The 21,288-nt window shown below is 36.4% G+C and overlaps 1 protein-coding gene across 3 annotated transcripts in view; it reads left to right on the forward strand.

The window, feature by feature from the left end:
• Positions 1-21,288, forward strand: part of GRIK2 (glutamate ionotropic receptor kainate type subunit 2) — a 622,100-nt gene that overhangs the window by 28,560 nt on the left and 572,252 nt on the right. The window lies entirely within an intron of this gene.

The following is a 21,288-nucleotide window of genomic DNA, read 5'->3' on the forward strand; positions in this document are numbered from 1 at the left end:
AACACCGCATACAGCCATTGGATAATTCAGCACATTCCATTGCTTTTTTTTTCTAATATGTATCTTTTTCCCCCCAAATTTTTACCCTGACTATATATAATTTTATGCTGCTTTTTTTTTTTACTTTGTATCGTTAGTTTAAAGCATTCATTAACATGAAATATAAGACAAAAATGGTAAAGATAGCAGAACATGTATATTTGTAAATAGTTAATATTTCCTGTAATCTAACTATGTATCATTGGCAAATTCAGATTTAAAATAAGCTTTGTTTATTCTTTCTCTAGACGTTAGAGTGTCTCCCAGAGCTTTTGTTCTGCTCTCTGTCTGACCAGCACCCCCCTGGCTTCTATTAGCTCTCCTTGCAGATTATACAAGAAGGGAGTTTAATCCTATCTTCTGAGCCTTAGTGTCCCTGTCCCAGACCTGAAGGGCACCCTGATGGGCAAAGCACACTGACACTGACGTCATCACCTGCTATTCCCAAACTAGGTTTTCCACCTGAATTTCTTTCTTTTTTCCTGATGGACCTTTTGTTCTTTCAAACTTGGAAGCTTAGAGGCATTTTTGATTTCTCTTTCTCTTCTTTATGCACATGTAAAATTGCAGTCCTTAAAAATATTTTTTTAAGGGGGCATCTAGGTAGCTTAGTCAGTATAGCATGTGAGGTCAAGCCCCACATTAGGTGTAGAGATTCCTTAAAAATAAAATCATTAAAAAAATTGTCTTTAAATACAGTTGACCTTGAACAGCATGGGTTTGAACTGTTCAGGTCCACTTATACACAGATTTTTAAAAAAGAAATAAATTGCAGTACTGTCGATGTAATTTCTTTTTCTTATGATTTTCTTTTCTTTTCTCTAGCTTGCTTTACATATTATGTAAATATGTAAAGAATACAGTATATTATGCATATAACATACAAAATATGTGTTAATTGACTATGTTATTGTTAAGGCTTCTGGTCAACAGTAGGCTATTAGTAAAGTTTTGAGGGAGTAAAAAGATACACATAGAATTTTGACTGTGTGGGGGTCAGCACCCCATCCCTATATCATTTGAGGGTCAATTATAATCTTTCCGAATTCACATTGTCACTATCTTTCATTTTGTCTATTGAGAGATAGATAGTATAGTACTCTGTTTAAGGAGATGGGCGCTGGAGCTAGATGGACTGGGGTAAAATCCCAGCTCTGCTATGTCATAACTGTATGACTTTGGGCAAGATTCTTAATGCCTCTCCCTGTCTCTGGTCTGTAAAACAAATAATATAATAGTACTTATTGCACAAGGTTGTAGCGAGGACTGCAGAGTATCTAGAGTGTAGTCTCTGTTATACTTAGTGCCTGTCTATTCTGTGTACTGCTTCCACATCATTTTTCCTAAAGCATAGTTTTACCAATTCCCTCCTCCTTCCCTTTCACGCTCCAACCGCCATTATACTGCTTTCCAAATGAAATGGAAACTACTTAGCCTGGTATTTAAAGTCCTACGTAATCAGATTTCAAGAACCCTTTCCATGTTGTCCCCTTCATGCTAGATAATTCAAACTACAAGCTGTTTTATTTTTCTTGAGAAGCCCAGCATAAATATATTTAAAATTTCATAAAGCAAAAACACAGACTAAAAACTGGAACAGACTATTAGGGAGCCTTGCTATGCCATGAATTAAAATTTTGGTTGCCCAATTGCAGGAGGTCCTGTGAGAGAGTCCCTTGCAGCTGGGATGGCGGGATGGCTCTGGGGAAAATTGAAGCTGAAGTTGGTTACCACCAGGTATAGAAGTATGCCAGTCTAGTAACAACTGTTACTGGCAAAGTGGGGCATGCCAACTGAATGTCATCCCAGCCAGGCACCTACCTCTTTACTGCCCTCCTCTTGTTCATTGAGCTCTTGTTGAAATTCCAACACATTCAGAAAAGAACTAGATGAAATGCACTTTCATTCTTATTACTCTACCTTTCTGAAATTCCATAGCGCTTCTAAATAACTCTATTTGGGAAGTTACACATTTGCATTTGCCTGCCTCCTTTGTAGTTATTTTATACATGAACACATATAATTATCTATGATTATCTAAGTAGCTAGAAAACCTGCTTGAAAGCAGAGACTATAAGCTTTTCATCTCTGCATCCATATCCTGGTGCTCTCATCAGTCAGTATTTGCTGAGTGAATAACTTTGAACCAACACTATTCAATACTTCATACTTCCTGCCAAGGAATATACTTTGCTCACTAGTGCTTTTGCATACTGATTACAAATTACCAGGTTTGAATTATGGTAGTATTTTGTATGTGCATACTTTTTTTTTTAAAAAAAGAAGCAACAATTATGTTTATTTGCATGTACCAGGAACTATCTCATGTGCATTGCTATAAAAACCATGTTCTCACTTTAGTGTGGAATTCTTTAGAAGCACTGGCTGAGTCAGCTTTGGAAACTAAATGTGCTGAATGGATGGATGCCACAACCGGCAAAATTCTAGAAAGCACTGAGATCTGCTCTTGTGCTTTTCACTAGTTTCCCATCTTTGATTTCCAGGTTTTGGTTCTTTCAACACTTCCCTCCCACCTTTTTTTTTTTTTTTTTTTTGCGTTTCTGAAATCAAGAATGGCCTGAGAAATCTCTTCATTGGTGTTCATCACAAATGGACCATGTTGGACACTGTTTCTCTTATTGGCTCCCCAGCAATTAGATGAAGTCGTATCTCTCAGGATCCTTGTTCTCTACCTGTCCACTGTCGCCTTACCCCAGCATTGTTATGTGAGGAAGTTCTATTTTTCATTGTGTATCATCAGGCCCAAAATATGTATTTCTAGTTATGGTATAAATGAAGCTTGTCTGCCCTTTAGGAATAGGCTGAGAATGGTTTCTCCATGGTCCAATTTGAAATCCAAATACAAGGTTGGTGTGCAAGTGTAAATCTTTAAATTTATTCCCAGGACTTCTCCAGAAATGAGAGCAGCTGTCATGCCATCTTTACTGGGTTTAGGAAGTAAAACTGAAATATTTTAAAAAGTTAAATTATTTCTTCAATTGATCAGTCTGTTAGTTGGTTATCCTGCCTTTAGCTTTTCAGTCAATTTGTCTATTATTCACTTATTCATTATTCATTTATCCAATGAATGCCAGTGTTTCACAACTAAAAGATATTGGGGGTCTCTAAACTGTTGTAGCATTTCTTGGATAATCCGATGCATCACAGGGGCAAAATGTAACCTTTATTTAAGAATAAGTTTTGGGGCGGCTGAGTGGCTCAGTCAGTTAAGTGTCCAACTTCGGCTCAGGGCATGATCTTGTGGTCTGTGAGTTCGAGCCCCATGTCAGGCTCTGTGCTGACAGCTCAGAGCCTGTAGCCTATTTCAGATTCCATATTTCCCTCTCTCTGCCTCTCTCCCACTCACGTTCTCTCTCTCTGACTCTCAAAAATAAATAAATGTTAAAAAAGAATAAGTTTTAAATATTTTCTAATTTTTAACCCTCAGAGTTATCTACTAAGAAAGTAGTTATGGAGCCATCTATATTTCAAAACATCCTACTCTGAAGTTTTTTTTTTTTTTAAATTAGCTCATAGCGGGGGCATTTAGGTGGCTCAGGCAGTTGAATGTCTGACTTTGGTTCAGGTCATGAACTCTTGGTTCATGGGTTCAAGCTCCGTGTTGGGCTTTGCACTGATAGCACAGAGTCTGCTTCAGATTCTCTGTTGTTCCCTCTTTCTGCCCCTCCCTATTCATACTTGCTCTCTCTCTTTCTCTCTCAAACATAAACAATAAAAAAATTAGCTCATGAAGAATCAATACTTATGTTGGAACTAATACTCAGTCCACATTTTCTTATTTAAAAACAGAAATGTCAGTGATTTTTCTTTCTTGTGAATCAAACCAACTCACAATGATAATTTCTGAATATTAGTCACTGACATTAAAAATAAAACAAAAAATTTAGGGTTCTCTTGAGCCTGGTGAGGCTGGTTGTCAACTCTATTAGCCAATAATCCCTTGAGAATTCTTTACCATAGCCTTGATTTCTTAACACACAGTTTTTTCATGTTACCCTCCGTATTAAAGTGAGAGAAATGAATTTCACCAATGTTACCTATTTTTACAGCATTAAATGAGAAGGACAAAAATGAAAATGTATTTTGTCAGCCAGTTGTCAACACAAAAGAAAACATTAAAGCTTTCATCTTTTAAATTTTTTTTAATGTTTTTTATTTATTTTTGAGAGACAGAGAGAGACAGTATAGGCAGGGTAGGGTCAGAGAGAGAGGGAGACACAGAATCCTAAGCAACCTTCAGGCTCTGAGCTAGCTGTCAGCACAGAGCCTGATGCGGGGCTCGAACCCACGAACTGTGAGATCATGACCTGAGCCGAAGTCAGATGCTCAACTGACTGAGCCACCCAGGCGCCCCAAAGCTTTCATCTTTTAAAGAAAATATTTGGGAAATAATTTTAAAAACTTGGGCAGGATGAGAATATCACTTTATATTTTTTCTTATTTGATTTTTGAAAGGCCCAGGGTGACTTTGATAAGCTACAAGGAAAACTATATTGAAATCAAAAGGGGTTCTTATAGTTACATAAGGAAATTGTTAATATTATTAAACAGTTTGAAAGCTTCTACTTTTATAAAGAATCAAACATGAATGAAAATCCATGTGTTTGTTTTTTTTAAAAAAGCAAATGTAATGAGAATCTATAAAACCATACAGTTTAAAAGCAGAGAGTAACCTAAAAATTATTATATTCAATACCCTCATTCCCTCCCATAAGGAATGTGCCGGGATACTCATTCACTAGCTTTAGTCTCCAGGTGGGGGTAGGGATTAGGCTCCCACCCAGGACGTCCAACTCCCAGCCCTGTGCTCTTCTACTGTATCATATTATCATTCTTTCAAATTTATTTTATTTTGGTATCTCCTCTCAAATTCTTAGGTTTCTTAGTAGAATTTGTTACATTGGAATTTAAGGTAAAGTCTTATGAAAAATCAAATGATTTCTTATTCACCAAAATATTAAACATGTTCATATTTGCATCTTGGCCCGAGTCTAAAATACTATTCTGTGTATTTGTGTTTCCATTTCATTGTAAGTTGTCTTGGGAACAGTAAAAGTCAGTGATCTTGGTTTCTCCAACAGCATCTAGTGGGAGTAACTCATGTGAATAGGCCAGATACTTTTGTGTCAGAATGTTTCAAGGTAGTTATTTATCTGTTATTCCTAAACCAAGCACCACAACAACCTTGATATTGTCAGTAGCATGTTAAGAGGACAATATTGCAGATGAAATAATTCACACAGGGCCAGGAGAAATGATAACCTTGTCATTTCTAAATGTTTCATTAATATGTAACTAAAGAGAGATATAGTGTATGCTATGTATGCATTGTCCTTCTTCCCTTATGTTTTGAGCAGGGCAATTCACAGCTGTGAGTCAGAATGATGGCATAAGGAACTCAGAGCTCTGATAATGGACCAAGAATTATCTTGGCAGAGAAATGAAGAGCAGTTACTACTGAGAAGCTAAAAAGAAAGTGCTAAGTAGATAATTAACATCTTTTTTCTCAGTGGCAACCTGGAAACGTTCTTGGTCAGGAGCCATAAGAAGGTCTCAAGCCTATAAGAAGAGAGAAAACAAATAGATTTCCACATAATAGGGAAGGTTTTAACCCTGTAGTTGTGCTACCTTGAATGTGTGGAGGAGACAGTGTGACCTAAACAAACTTAACTTTCCTGTTATTTACCAGAGCAGAATTGGTCTCTTACATCAATTTGGCTGTTTGAAAAATGAGAATACATGTTATCATTTTGTTACATGACTTCCCCAACTAGTGATTTAGTAATTTTTGTATAGAGAAATAATTCTAATGCTGATAAGGTTAAGGGACCCGAGGCTTTCTGCACGTGACCACACTACCTGTTTAGTGTAGTCACACGCAAGTTTTTCTCAGACATGGACAATTGGTGGCAGGAAGCATATAAATGCTCCATGTGCAATATTCCCAAGGAAATATAATTCCTTATTGGAAAGCAAGAATCTGCATTCTTTTCTGCTTTCCATATATAAAAGCAAGTAATCCATTTTGGGCAACTGTTAAAGAAATTAATACTTTTGTGCACAATGAAGAATCTTGTGACTATGTAATTGTACTTCTCATTAGATCCTGTTGTGTTCTTCCCTAGACACTCCAAACCCTCATATTTCTCCTAGTGTCCTCAAGGTTTTCTTCTAGGGCTCTCCACCCATAATCACAACAGGTCCTTGTTCCAATATTGTATCGTAATTTAGATTCTGCTTCTGCTTCCTCAAGGAGGTGTTGCTTCATGAGTCACTTAACTAATATTTACTAGGATCCTGTTCTATCTCTGGCTCTGCCCTAGGTGCTTGTTAAGAAGACAAGACCCTTAATCTCCTGGAATTTATATTCCAGTGTCCTAATTCTTTGGACCTTTCATGGGGGTAATTATTCTAATAAATTAATTTGTATTGTGGTATCAGTTTTAAACATATGAGGAAGTGACATTTCCTACCCAGATAATACTCCGTAACAATCTACCTTGTAAACATTTATTGAAGACCTAATGTGGTGGTCGGAATACAAAGATGAATAAGGTTCAGGTCCATATTCTAGTAGTCTGGTGAAGGAGATTGATGCCTGTTTATTGAGGGTGATAATTAAAAATAATTGTGCACTTTTCTTTTGCCTTTTTGGAACAAACTTATCCTAGTCTATGAAGGCATCCATCTGCTTGGGTGAAGGAGAGGATGATGATTAGAATTTGTTAAGAAAGGACCATGCATGACGGTATTCAGTTTCTGTCACTCAAGTAAGATTAGAGCGCACAATAATAATCTTACAAATTGGGCTATTTTCCTGAGAAGAGATCTTCTAAATGCTTTTCTTCACTTTTAGCAAATCAACAAAAGATAACTGAATGTGGAAGAGAGAACCTTCTCTACTACCATGGCTTTATAGAACCAGAGGGGAAAAGAAAAAGGATATGAAACAGGAGAAGGACCCCTCTGCCCATTCCAGATCGTTACTGGAGAAGGAGAGAGAGGTCTGGAGGACACAGTGTGGTCAGGCTTAAGGGGACCCTCGGGTAGAGTGCTTGAGGCACTGACTCTGAGGTGAGAGCTGTCAGTCTTTCACACCAGGACAAGGTGATCTCAGACAGAAGCCGTGGAGTACTTTTGGACTGGCAGAATCCCAAGTGATCTTTTCTATAAATTGGAGGTAATATAGCTTCTCTGACTATTGTTATGTAAATCACATAGAAAAGGTATGTGAAGTGGCCTGAGTAAAGTGCTTGGCATCTAGAAAATACTTGAGAAGTACAAGTTGCCTCTGTTTCTTTTCAGTTTACCTCTGGCAGGACTGCATGAAATGACTTCTTCAATGTTTGAAAAGACTTAAGAAAGAAAGACTGTGCCGGGCTCATTACTTTTCTAGCTGTGTGACCCTGAGCTAATTGTTTAACCTCTCAAAGCCTCTGTTTCCTCATGTATAAAATGAGAATTATTAGTCATTAATTTGTAGGATGGCTGTGTGGATTAAAAGAGATAACATATAAAAATGAGCTTAGGAGCAACTGGCTGGCTGAGTCAGAGGAGCATGCAACCCCTAATCGCCAGGCCATGAGCTCAGGCCCCACATTGGGCATATAGCTTGCTTGCTTGCTTACATACTCACTCATTCACTCAAGTATTTAAAAATACACATAAAGCCCATATTTTAAAAACTGGACTTAGCCCAGCGTTTTTCATCTGGTAAGGGTGTAATAAATAAATGTGAACCATGTCTGAAAACAGAGGTTTATAGTTTTTGTTCTTTCAATCTTATCTCATGTGCCTAAAACTGAGCCTAAATTTTTAATCTTCATGGCAAGGGTACCTACCTCAAGTCCTTATTTATTTATTTATTTTTATTGTTTTAACTCCATGTTATGTATGCCGAGGAACAAGATATATGGTTTTGCATTTAGAATTCTATAACAGAGATGGTCTACAGGGATAAGAACTTCTGTTTTACTCTGAACCTAGAGGTGAGAAGTGTGATTAAAAGAAAGGTCCGCATTTATTTATTCCCCCATTGCCTACATTTGCAGTCACCCAATTAATGATCACCAGTTTCGTATGCAAATTACTCCCAAGAGTAGCTTAAGGAACACTTTATTAGTCTTGAAGACCAGGAATAGATCTTAAAATAGTTACTAGGGATTCGAAGTCCTTCTTTACTATGCTAGAATAAACAGTGCATGGTCCCACCATGGCCCGCAATTTTGCTGTAGCCCACTGATACAGGTGTATATATGTACTTTATAGATCATCCTTAAATATAGAATAACATCTGTCCATGGGTCTTTTCTTAAGACACTGACAGGCAAATAGTGCAAAGTGGGCTTCCACACTTGCTAACTATTCCTGTGGGTGAGGTGGGACCACCGTCAGTAGACTTCTGTAGGCTTGCAGCCAAAGCTCCCACTGGAGGCCAGGAATACATGTCTTGGGATCATTGCAAGGGAAGGTTTCTATCATCAAGCCTAAGGGGAGACATGGCCTTGGTCTCCTCCCTAGAAATGGATTCTCAGAAAGTTTCCCTCTTCTTAGGCATACTCAAAAGAGTAGAATTGCAGAGACAGAAGGGATTCTGATTATCAGCAGACATCTAGTTCAGACTTCAAAGTACCTTGTAGGTGTCTGATTCAGTGAACAGAAGAGCTGACATGTAGACTTTTTTCACTAATTTGAATCTTTTTTTTTTTATTGGAAGAAGCAAGAAATGGACAAGTCGTTTATATATGTTTCACCCTGAGAAGTTGTGAACCTTGGGTAAAATTTTATAGGTCTATTGAGTTTAATTTAATGGTTGGAATATCACCTTCTGGACAAGGAGATTTAAAATGTTCACTTTTCCTATCACTTTCTGGAACAAGATAAAGCTTTCTATAGGTCAGGAAGATTTTCCTAATGTTTCAGTGGTTATCTAATACGTCACATACCTGGTTCCTCATGGACGGCTGCCCTTTGTTCCCGAGAATCTGTCAGACACATCTGTCAAAACACCGCCTCACATAGCTGGTCACCATGATCCCCAAAGGGAAAACAAAGCCACAAGAAATAAACAATATTTTTCCTTATTTCCTTGTCACTACCCTGTGAGGTCTCCAGGTACTTGGCAAATTTGTTTTTGCTCCTGAGGAAGAGTCTGAGGAGAAAAGAAAATTGTGTCTATAGAGATTTAGGTTGTTCAAACTAAGCCTGCATTTTCAAAGAAAATAATAGATAAGCTCTTTTAGTTAAAATTGTTTTCTTTCCTTTTTCATTGGCACTGTTTTTTTTTTTCCCACTATATAGCAGTTTGTAGATCAGATTTTTGAGTGCTTCCATCCAGTACCATGAGTGTACTTTTCTATTCTTTTTAAATACAGTGTGACTCAGCAGTGGTAGCGATGTCTTGCACTTCATTTCTCCATAGCTGTTGTGAGCTGTAGGATAACTCGTACCTTGGTCTGATGTGGGCGCCTTCTAGTGTTCAGAGCAGAGATCATTAACTTAGGACTCAATCTCTACCTACCTTGTTTGAACTGTGCCAAGAATTAGACAATTCTTCAATTAACTATTACATTATGCAGACACACAAGTGATTTTTTTTTTCAACAAATGAGGGTTTCAGCCATTTTAAAGTAGGATGTAGCTATGGTTTGGCTCCCTCTTCCCCAAGTGAGCCACACCTCCAGCTTCCTCTTTGTATAACCGGTCCTCCCCCAGTTTGCTGGTAACACCTCCAGTCCTCTTTCTGCACTCTCCCTCTGCCATCACCTCTGTACCAGTGGCTCAAGCAATTTCCTGTACACACGATTTCTCACTCTCTATCTAGTCATGTCCTCTTTTCAAGTCACTGAAATTTCCTTTAATACCTTAAGAATTGTGTGCCCAAACAGCTCTCATTTTCTTCCTCCCAGGATCCATGCTTTTATGCCCACTAACGCCATTATCATTCTGTAGTTACTTCAACTCAGAATTTTGGGTTTGTCTTTGTGTCCTCTCTCTACTCTCATGACTAAACATTTTCTAAGACTTGGAGACTCTGTGTTTTTAGTGCATCTGGGTCTGGGTTATCTTTATGATCATAGCCAGGCACTCATTTTTCTACGAGTGTGACTGTAGTAGCCTCCTTAATGTCTGTCCTCATTCCTTTCTTCTTTTGTTTCATGTGGATATATTAAAATGTGTACATATTTTTTAAAGTTAGGATCTATTGTTTATGTTTTTTAAAATTCAACTTAAGGTTTTCTATAAGTGTAGTACTGCTTAATGCATTTAAGATAAATTTGACTTATATTCTACCCAGAATTCTTCAGGAGTAAAACTTTTGAACAAGTTGATGTATTGATATATATATTTAAATATTTATACCCCCATTTTGCTAATTGTTTGTTTTATGACTAAAACAAGCGATGTATTGTTTTTTTAATTAAAACTGTGTTTTTGTAGGTTCATGTATATTTTAGTCTTACAGTGTTTTTTTCAGTATCTCAGAATATTCCACAAAAAAGAAAGCTTGATTGAGATGATGACAGTTTGTGTGTGTGTGTGCGTGTGTGCGCGCTGAACTCTTAGTGACATTGTTACTTTTTTTTTTTTTTTAGCTGCAAGGCTATGTACTAAGACATTTAGCATTTGCCTTGTGAGAAAATGTTCTGTGACAAAGCTTGAATAGAGTGGGGGTGTGGTGAATAATTAGGTTTCTTCCATATTTAGATCCTATGATTTATGTTACCCCTGCTCTTACTGGAGCAAGATTTTTATGTGGGAGCAAGTACTAGTCTGGATAGAGAATATGTAATTTGGGGAATTGGTATTTTCTGCAAATTTTTTATTTCTTCCTGGTTCATCATGTGTAATATTTTCCTAGAATTAAATCACTAGACTTAAGATTTATAGTTTATAGTTGTTTATCATTGGGGGCTCTTTTTCTTTTTGGTAAAATCAATAATATAAAGTAAAGAAAGTCCTAAGTGATGTAAAATTATGTTGTAAATTTCTTCTACATTAAGATTAGAAATGTCCTATATCATGGTTTTATTTTTTATTTTTATTTATTTATTAAGTATCAACCATTTCTTTTTTTTTTAAATGTTTATTTATTTTTGAGAGACAGAGAGACAGAGAGACAGAGTGTGAGCAGGAGAAGGGCAGAGAGAGAGGGAGACACAGGCTCTGAAGCAGTTTCCAGGCTCTGAGCTGTCAGCACAGAGCCTGATGCGGGGCTCAAACTCACCAACCACAAGATCATGACCTGAGCAGACATCGGCTGCTTAACCGACTGATCCAGGTGTCCCTGTTTTAAAGTAGAGATTTTGATCTAGTTTACAATTTTGTAATATATTGCATGTAAGTGTTCAAATACTTTCAGATTTAACTACTTATGTAGACATATGTATTACATTTGTAAACAAACAAACAAAACCCTCATAGTGTACTTATTGCAGCCAATAGTTGGCAAAGAAATCCCTCAAACTTACCAAGGATGGAGGGAGAGACATAAACTCCTGTCACTTGATGCTGGTAAACACACAACAGACCACATTTCTGGCTTATTTCCATACTCAGAAAAATCTTCACTTTTCAGTTCTACAAAGGGAAAAGCATTAACGAAAATGTCCCTTTGCATTCCTTCATGACACCTATTTACTTAATGGAAATCTTAGCAAATATGTTTTTTAATTTTAACTTTTATTGATAATGGCCTAACTGCATAATAGAAGCATAATGTAGTGAGCATCTAATGTACCTCAAAACGGCCCCAAACAGTGTCAATTAGGACAGAAAGGATTGCTCGAGTTCCATTTATTTCAAAGACCCTCTTTATATTTTTTGTTGCTATGTGGTATATATTGTGATTAAAACTCTGCTTTCCTGTTATTTGCTATTATGCCTTTAAGAAGTTATAATTTCATAGTGGCTTTCTTAGGAACAAGAGGGCATTTTAAATAAATGGGGGTACATTCTTAACATCTGAGAGAGTAGGGGAAAGAGTAACACAGTGATAACCTTATAGTACATACCATGTACTACTAAACATTTTCCTAAAGTGTCCAAGCTGTCCAACTTGCCATCTCAGTAGACTTGGGCAACTAACAAAATCTCTCTGAGCCTCAGATCCTCATCTGTTAAATATGGAGAGATATTTACAGGAATACTGAAATGAGTACAATAAATGATACAGGTAAAGAAGCTAAAAAGGTGCCTGATACTTATCCCTGTATCTCCTTCCCAGCTCACTTCTACACTCGACCCTTCTTCCCTCAAAGATCTTATGTTTTTATTGTGAGAAGCAAAACCATACATCAAAGGAAATGAGAGATAAAGCAGTGGTCAGAGAACATAGAATGTAGTGGAAACAAAAGTTGGCATAAAATCCCCTAAACTCTGGCAGTACTAATTTTGCCACTAAATAGCTGTAAGACTTAGCTTTGATCACAAAGTCTTTCTGTGTCTCTACTTATGCATCAGATGAAGGTTTAGCTGGATATTCTTTGATTAAATGCCAAATTTGTTATATAGGCTGTAAGACTTGTTGTAATTCAACTAAGTTAGTAGTCCTCATGGACTGAAGTAAGTGGTTAGGGCAATATCATGGAAGAAGGGGGACATGATATGAGCTTTAGAGGTTGATTCGGATTTGGTTAGTTCAGGGGAAGGAATTCATTTGTTGTTGTTTTGATCTTAGCCAGCTGAAATGTTTTAATTTTTAACAGAATGACATAATTGACCAGAACAATTTGTTCTGAAGTGACACTGGCCATTAATTTAATTGCTTTAATTCTTTAGATGAATTTTATTTGAGAGATTTAAAATCACAAAGGAAATGCATACTGTGAATAGCTCCATTATTGCACTTATAAATAAATGTTTGTGAGGAACTCCTGAATGGAACATAGATCTTTCTAATACAGGATCCTCTGGAAAGACCAAAATAAAGTAGCTGCATTGTGAGATCACTATCAACAAACATGTGTGCCACATATATTTTTTTTCATCCCTGGCATATTCTTCCAGTGAGTCCATATCTATAATTAATAAAGGTATGACATCATTACTTTCCAGTAAATATATATAAAGTAACATTTAAAGGTGACATGTCAAATGTGATTAGAGTTTTTCTCAGTACACTGATAGAGAACAGTATGCTATAAAACAAAGTTACAAATAAGGGGGCTTTAAGAGTTATCACCATGTAGATGATAATTGAATCCTTGGGAACAGATCTGACTGTCTAGAGGACACATCTGTGTTTAGTAGACAACATGCACGTTTGTAAAGTCTGTTGATTTTTATGACAATAATAGCAATGACTATTGGAGTTGTTGATGAATGTATAGACCTAATGAAGCACGGCATATTTTAGGCCATCTTAGTTTTATTTACTTTCATTTACTTTGAGCCCTAACTTTATCTCAGAATTTCTAACCCTGGGGTGTAAAATAGGCTCATATGTATCATAAACAATTGCTCAGCTGGTTGTAGCCTACAGCTGGAGCTTGGTTACCATTTTGTTGTGTGTTCTGAGCAGTCTTACCTTCTCAAAGTAGGTGCCATGAGTCCATATATATTTATGGGGATTATTCTTACTGTTTATTGTACTATGGAACTCATCTCAGAGATAAGCTTATTCATATTTGCCTATAGTTTGGCCACCCCTCACTTGCCCAGTTAATGTTATTCTAGAAAGCAATAATGGTTTTACTGGATGCTCATGGATCAAAGTAATAACTTTATGCACAAAAAAATCTTGGAACTTTTAGCATTAGAAGGAGGGCATAATTTTGGCATCTACTTAATGCTTTGTAGGCTCCATTACATATATATTACCTCACTTAAGCCTCGAAACAACCCTATAAGAAAATTAAACCAAATTTCATCTTTTAGATGAAGAAACTGAAGTTGCCCAAATTCACACAAATGGATGTTTGACTCCAGGATTTTCTGATTACCAAAGATATGGGGGTTTCCATTATACTCTAGTGACTCCAATAAACATTTTTTCCCACTTCCTTTGTTAAATTCCTTATTATATGCATGAATATGTATATTGAACATTAATTAAAAATGGAAATAATAGCAATAAGAAAATGTCTCTGGGATGTAGGTATTATAGGTAGTTATCTATTGTAAGGTTATGTTAAGATAAACATTTGGTTTAGAATTTTGGGTTTCTTGGGTATACCTAGTTTCTTTTAAAAATTTTTTTTAATGTTTATTCATTTTTGAGAGGGAGAGAGAGAGGGGGAACGAGAACGAGAGCAGAGGCAGAGAGAGAGGGAGACACAGAATCAGAAGCAGGCTCCAGATTCTGGACCATCAGCACAGAGCCTGATGTGGAGCTCAAACTCACGAACCACAAAATTATGACCCAGGCTGAAGTCTGACACTTCTAGTGTCTTGAACTTCAATACGGTTTGTAAAGGAAAACAACTTTATGCCTTAGAGCCTTGTGAAAAGAAGACTCTTGGAAAGATTCCTAAGGGAATCCTGTTCATGACAATTAATGAGAATCTGGGATTAAAAACTGAAATTATGGGGGTGCCTGGGTGGCTCAGTCAGTTAAGCATCCAACTTCAGGTCAGGTCATGATCTCATGTTCCTGGATTGGAGCTCCGTGTCAGGCTCTGTTCTGACAAGCTCATAGCCTGGACCTTGCTTCTGATTCTCTCTCTCTCTCTCTCTCTCTCTCTCTCTCTCTCTCTCTCTCTCTCTCTTTTTCTCTTTCTCTCTCTCTGCCTGTCACCCACTTGTGCTCTGTCTCTCTCAAAAATAACTAAAAATGTTAAAAAAATTAAAAAACCCTGAAATTATGTCAGTTATGTTTCTATTGGCAGATGACCATCTCAATAAGATTATGAAAATGCTATGGAATGAACAAATGTTAGTGAATGCCAGTGGAAAAAATAATTTTCAAGAAATATATAGGAGCTCACCCACATGTAATTGCAGAAAAAGTGATGGAATATCAAATTAAAATAACCTTTTCATAACAATTCTTGAAAAAGAATCTGTTAAAATAATAAAACACTAGGAAATAAACAAGGTAAAATTAGATAGAGGGAAATTCAACAGAAACAGGTAGAAGGCACAGCATGGACCAAATCTTATTTAACAAGGGTCAATTGATGTCAACAAAAACTAGAGGGAAATACTAGATTTTATGTAGACATGAACAAAGTTGCAATTTGGCTCAGTGCATTCACTTAATCAGTAATTAAGATAATCCTGCTGAGACACTTGAATCTCTATTTTTTTACCCAATGATTTGGAGCCATAAGAACCCTAGGACAAATGCCTGCACTGTCGATCTGGTTAATCAGCCAATTCTAAGACTGGTCAACTTTGAAGGAAAATCATTTAAGGAAGATTATTATGCCCAGTTGGAAGTAACTGGACTGAGGATCTGAAAGCTATATGTCTTTCTTCCTGCGTGATAATAGAACCTGGACCCTTGCAGACTATCCAACAACTATATTTCCTAGTTTTTTTTCAGTTAAAGGAATTTATAATCATATCCCAACTGAGGGCTTTTTCTGCCCTGGGACATATGGACACGTTTATTCATATTTCCATTTAAGGGCCAAGAGCAGTTCAGACCCCTTTCCTGGGTTGACAGTGTATTACTTCCTTTTGTCTTCCCCTGCTCCTAGTCTGCAAACACCTTCAGGACTCAGGCCTTATAAGACTCAGACCTAAAGACTCATCCTGTTCGTCAAATTCCATAAGAAATGCTATTTTTTGTTTGCTTTTCTTTATGTATGTATAATACGTATATTTACTTCAGTTTTACTGATGATTTACAAAGAGGAGAGTGTTCCATTAAAGGACTTGTAGCTATCTTCCAACCTGCAGGCTTTAATAAACTTTACATTCTCTCCAAACTCAGTCCTTTCCAAAAGCCAGTATCCTCACATAGACCAGTCCTCCTCACTGAGGGATACTTTCTGTGTAGTCTGGTTTCTCTTCTGTCACCACAGATTCCTGCTTTTGAGGGCATTGCCCGTGCCTGAGGAGTATACACTTCCTAGAATGCTGGTGAGTCCGTTATTTCCATACCATAGATTAGGGAAAAATATAAAGGGTTTTCTAGTTTTTTTTTGGAAGACCTGAAAGTTGTTCTTCCAGTGAAAGAACAGGTTTTGTTTGTATATTTGGTTTGGTTTGGTCACTTAGATTGTTTTTCTTTTAACATTGAGTGCCTGTGTTACCCAGAACCTGGTGTTAACCTCTTCAGAAGGTGATTTACCTGCTTGTGACAATGGATCACCAGTAACTACCTTGATTGGCTTTAAGATCTGCGAAGAACTTTGTGAAATAAGGTATTTATATTGCCCCTTTTTGTGGCTGGAGCCACAGAGTACAAGAAAGGAGCTTGGAGAACTTCTTGTAGTGAAAGGATTTGTACACTTGGAAGATGCAAGAGAAGGATGAGCAGAACAGTTTTTCATTTTGTTTTTGTTTTTTGATTTTGTTTTTAATTCTTGGGAGAGACATAATTTCAAGAGATAGGAGTGGGTGATAATTTTAAAGAGGGAAGAAACATTGCCTGAGATTCCAAAGTCTGTTAGCTGGCAGGAAAGGATAGCAGGAGTTTTGGCCAGATGTGTCTTGAAGGTTGATAGTTGCCTCATGTGCTGCAGATTTCTTGACACACCAGAAACTTATGTTTTCTATATGCTGTCAGTGGGGTTAGAAAGCAGTATAAGATACAGTGATAGAAAGATAAGTTAAGGGAGAATCTCTTTGAACCTTAACCTGGGGTTGGCAAACTTTTTCTGTACAGAGCCAGATAGTTAATATTTTCAATTTTGTAAGACATACGGATCTGTAGTAAGTACTCAACCCTACCTTTGTACCATGAAGCTAGCCAATATATAAATGAATAGGTACAGCTGAGTTTCAATAAAGTTTTATTTATAAAGGCAGGCAGTAGACAGATTTGGCCTGAGGATGGTAGTTTTTATCCCCTGTCTGGATTTTTCGCAGATTTCTGTAAATCAGAATATTTGCTGTACTTTGTGTTGGCATGTCATGAGTGAACCAGCAAAGAAACAATGCAAGATATTTTTTAGTTGTACTCTCTTTCTTATAATGTTTACAATAGAATTAAACATGAATACTTTTCGATTCTACTAACTTTCCATTACACTGTTTCATTTTGATAACTTTTTCCAATGTAATAGAGGGCATTGTGATCACTCTAAGAGCAGCTGATTCCCTCTTCTAAATATCCCAACTGGAAAGAGGTCTTCCAAGAAAAGGTAAAGATGTACAAACTTACAGAATAGAGGGAGCCAATAACGTCTTACATGGAGGTAAAAAAGAGTAACATCCAGTATTGCTTTATCTCTTCAAGAATCAAACAACTTGGGAGAAAGGAAAAGGAGGAAAATATTTCTAAATATGGAAAATACGTCTCTCAAAAACTAAATAATTGAATTCCAATTTACATAGAGGAATACAGTTGACCTTTGAAAAATGTGAGTGAAGTGCTAACCCCCATGCCCTTGAAAATTGGGATATAATTTTGACTCTAAAACCTCAACTAATAATAACCTAATATTGACAGAAAATCTTACCGAAACATAAACAGTTGATTAACACTTATTTTGCATGTTACATGAATTACATACTGTATTCTTATAATATGTAAGCTAGAGAAAAAAATAATGTTTTTAAGAAAATCATAAGGAACAGAAAATACAAGTATAGTACTGTATATATATTTTGAAAAATATTTTTGTGTAACTAGACTCACATTCAAGGGCCAACTGTACTATCATATAGAAAAGCACTAAAATATCTAGTGATTGATGGGAAAAGCAGAATACATTAAAAATCAAAATAAATTATGTGGTTGTATTGTGATTATTCCTCAAGAAAAATGAGTGGATACATGTTTCTGAGTTTTAATCATGGAATTCATTTTTGTTCAGCCTTATTATCTGAGGCAACAATAAAGCTAACCTGGGCAAGTAAATTTTGCATGCAAGAAAATATGTTTTTAAAAACTACTTTAAAATAATTATCATTTATTACGTGTAAATGAAAGGTATGTCTGAAACTTATAGTAGGATATTTTTAATATGTACATCTACATAAACTCCAAACTAAAGCCAGATGATAATTTTCTCTTTTTCTTGATTACTTATTACTAAAATGTGATTACTACCTGAAATCATTTGCACTGTATTGTCTAGTTTTCAGTATTTCAGTCTGAAGTTGTATTTATTCTCAAATTACTTTCTTTCCTTCTCAAGACAGAATATATCCTATATGCTGAGATTAGGTCTAGATAGAAATTTACCTTATATTTTTTAATATAGTTATTACCTAAAATAATTTTTAGAAATATTTAAATTTTATATTAAGTATCAGTTTCAATGTAGTCAAAATGTTTTCTCTCTTAGTCTTGTCAATTTGACAATATGATTATTGATATACTACTTGTAAAATATATTAACATTGCTGAATTAGAAAAGAAAACACTTCATACTAGGCTGTGGTGAGTTTTGATTCTAGTTTTCTTTTAAAGGTGGTAATTGCTCAAATTTACAAAATCTCTTCAATGCATATGCTAAATTTACTTTAATTTTATTTTGTTACAGAACCATACAATTTGCTCACTAACTAAAAATTTCCAATTCAGGAATTGTTGTCCTTCTTTCGTATTGAAAATCTGTACATTTTTTAGATTAAAAAAAAAGTACCAACTTGACCCACATGGATCATGTCACTAAAACCTTCTTTATTAACTACTTTCAGTCTACCCACCACTTTCAGTATCATTACTGAACTATGAGCATTTTTCCCCTTGGATGAAAGCTACTCTGTTGTATTTCCATATCCTCCTGCCTTCCTATCCCTTACCAGTTCTGTTTTATAGGACCTCGGAGCCCTTCCATCTATCTGCTGATTATTAGTTGCCTCTACTTTGCTGCATGCATATCTCATTCTGTTCTGAACAAACTAATCCTCAGACTTGAATTTAGACATTCTCTTTCTTATATTACCCCAAATGTGACAACATCCCTGGGCTTCCTTTTCAGTGTAGACTGCCTCTCTATCAATTCCCTGAATATCTTGGAACCAAGAGGCAGGGCTCAGCATATTTCTTCTTCTTTTTATTCATTTATTTTAGGGGAGAGTGAAAGTCGGGGGGGGGGGACAGACAGATTGGGACAGAGGATCTGAAGAGGACACTGTGCTGACAGGCTAACAGCAGTGAACCCATCATGAGGCTTGAATACACAAACTGAGATCATGAGCTGAGTCGAAATCAGATACTCAACCCACTGAGCCATCCAGACACCTCTCAGTATACTTGATCTCCACTATTTTAATCTCCTCTTCTTTAACAGTTTAAGTATTTTGTTTGATCTTCCTCAATGGCTTTCTCTGGGTTGCATTTGGAGACAGTACTCATGCTGATGTCCTTTGACAATTCTCTCTCACTGTTTCTAACCTCTGAAAACTAGTGGCATTTGTGTCTTCAGTTTTAGCCAGTTTGAGAGTTACCTATCATTGTGATTACACTGTTTTTCATTACTTGGAGGTATTCCATTTCCAAAATTTCTAAGTCTGAACATACTTTCTGTGAACACTACATCTTATCCCATCCTCTTTTCCATTCTCTGCTCCCCCCTCCACCCCCATAATGAACTTCTTATTTATCTTCTCCCCCGAGTCCTTCTGTCCTTCTCATATGCCTTTTACATCTTATTCATTCTGGTTCATCTGCTAATGTTCAGCTTGTACTCCAGGGAGAGCCATTTCAAAAGCATACTTGCTAACCACTTTAGAATCCATTGTTTCTTTGATCTTCTACTAATTTCCTTTCATCCTCCCATAGCCCTAATTATTCTCCTCTGTTTTCTCTTTTGTAATGAGCCAGAAAATTTAGTTGATGTGGGCTGTGGAACCAAATGAGTGCTAACTCTACAACAGATTCTTGTAATTTTATGGCAGTTTGGTCATAGACACTTTTTCCATCTCTAGTTGATTCATTTACTAATGTAGCTGTGATAAACGTCTCCAGTTTCAGGGCTTGCAGGATTTTTCTTGTCATGGCACACATAGAAACTATTTCTTTTAAAAATTTTTTAACATTTATTTATTTTTGAGAAACAGAGAGAGACAGATCATGAGCAGGGGAGGGGCGGAGAGAGACCGCTGCCAGCACAGCCTGACATGGGGCTCAAACCCACAAACTGTGAGATCATGACCTGAGCTGAATTTGGACGCTCCTGACTGAGCCCCCCAGGCGCCCCTCATAGAAAATATTTCTATATGCTTATTTGTTTATGAATGAGACTGAAATATTTGCCTTATTTACATTACTGAACATTATAAAGACTTAGTGAGATAATATACATAAACATATAGTTTTACATCTGTAAGAGCTTATTATTATTGTCATTCCATGGACACAGATCATGCTTTACCACCTCAGTGTCATTCATTTTGATTTCTGTCTGTGATAGCCTTCACCAAACTTCAAGACTTAAATACTACTCTCTTCTTTGTGACCTCTTCCCAGTCAGGACTCAGCTTGTTCCTGTTGGTTTTGCTGAGTAGAACCTTTATCTTAGATAATCCTGCATACAGGATTCTGTGGTTCTAGTGTCTCTGGTCATAGCTAATGCAATGCTCAGTATATAGATGGACACAATATATGTTTGGTGAACCAAGTGCAATTGAATTATAAATTTTGCAAATTTAGAAGCATGTTCCTGATAGCAAAGGTTTAAGTGAGTTTATGGATTATTCATAGGATTCTTGTGAATTTTTCATCCTATCTATATAGTTCATTGCTACACTCCATAACAAAAAATAAAATCTTTACAACATAGAATAAAATCATATAGTGTTAACTAAACAGATTTAAAGTAACATTTGTGCCTCTTCTTCTTTCATTTATACACTAATTTTATGGTTTTTCATTGCATTAGACAGTCATTGTGTTAAAGTTTAATCACATTTGCTAATCAAGCTCTTGGTAATAAAACATATTTCTGAACAATCCCTGAGAAAGGAAAACGGATTGATAGATCACCTTTTTTTTAAAAAAGATTACTTATTTATTTTTGAGAGACAGAGAGACACAGAGAGAGAGAGAGAGAGAGAGAGAGAGAGAGAGAGAGAGAGAGAGAGAGAAAGAGAGAATCCTAAACCCTAAGCAGGCTCTATGCTGTCAGCACTGCATCCAACATGGGGTTCAGTATCAAAAACTGC

Source organism: Suricata suricatta, chromosome 7, assembly GCF_006229205.1.
Source record: "Suricata suricatta isolate VVHF042 chromosome 7, meerkat_22Aug2017_6uvM2_HiC, whole genome shotgun sequence".
NCBI lineage: Eukaryota > Metazoa > Chordata > Mammalia > Carnivora > Herpestidae > Suricata > Suricata suricatta.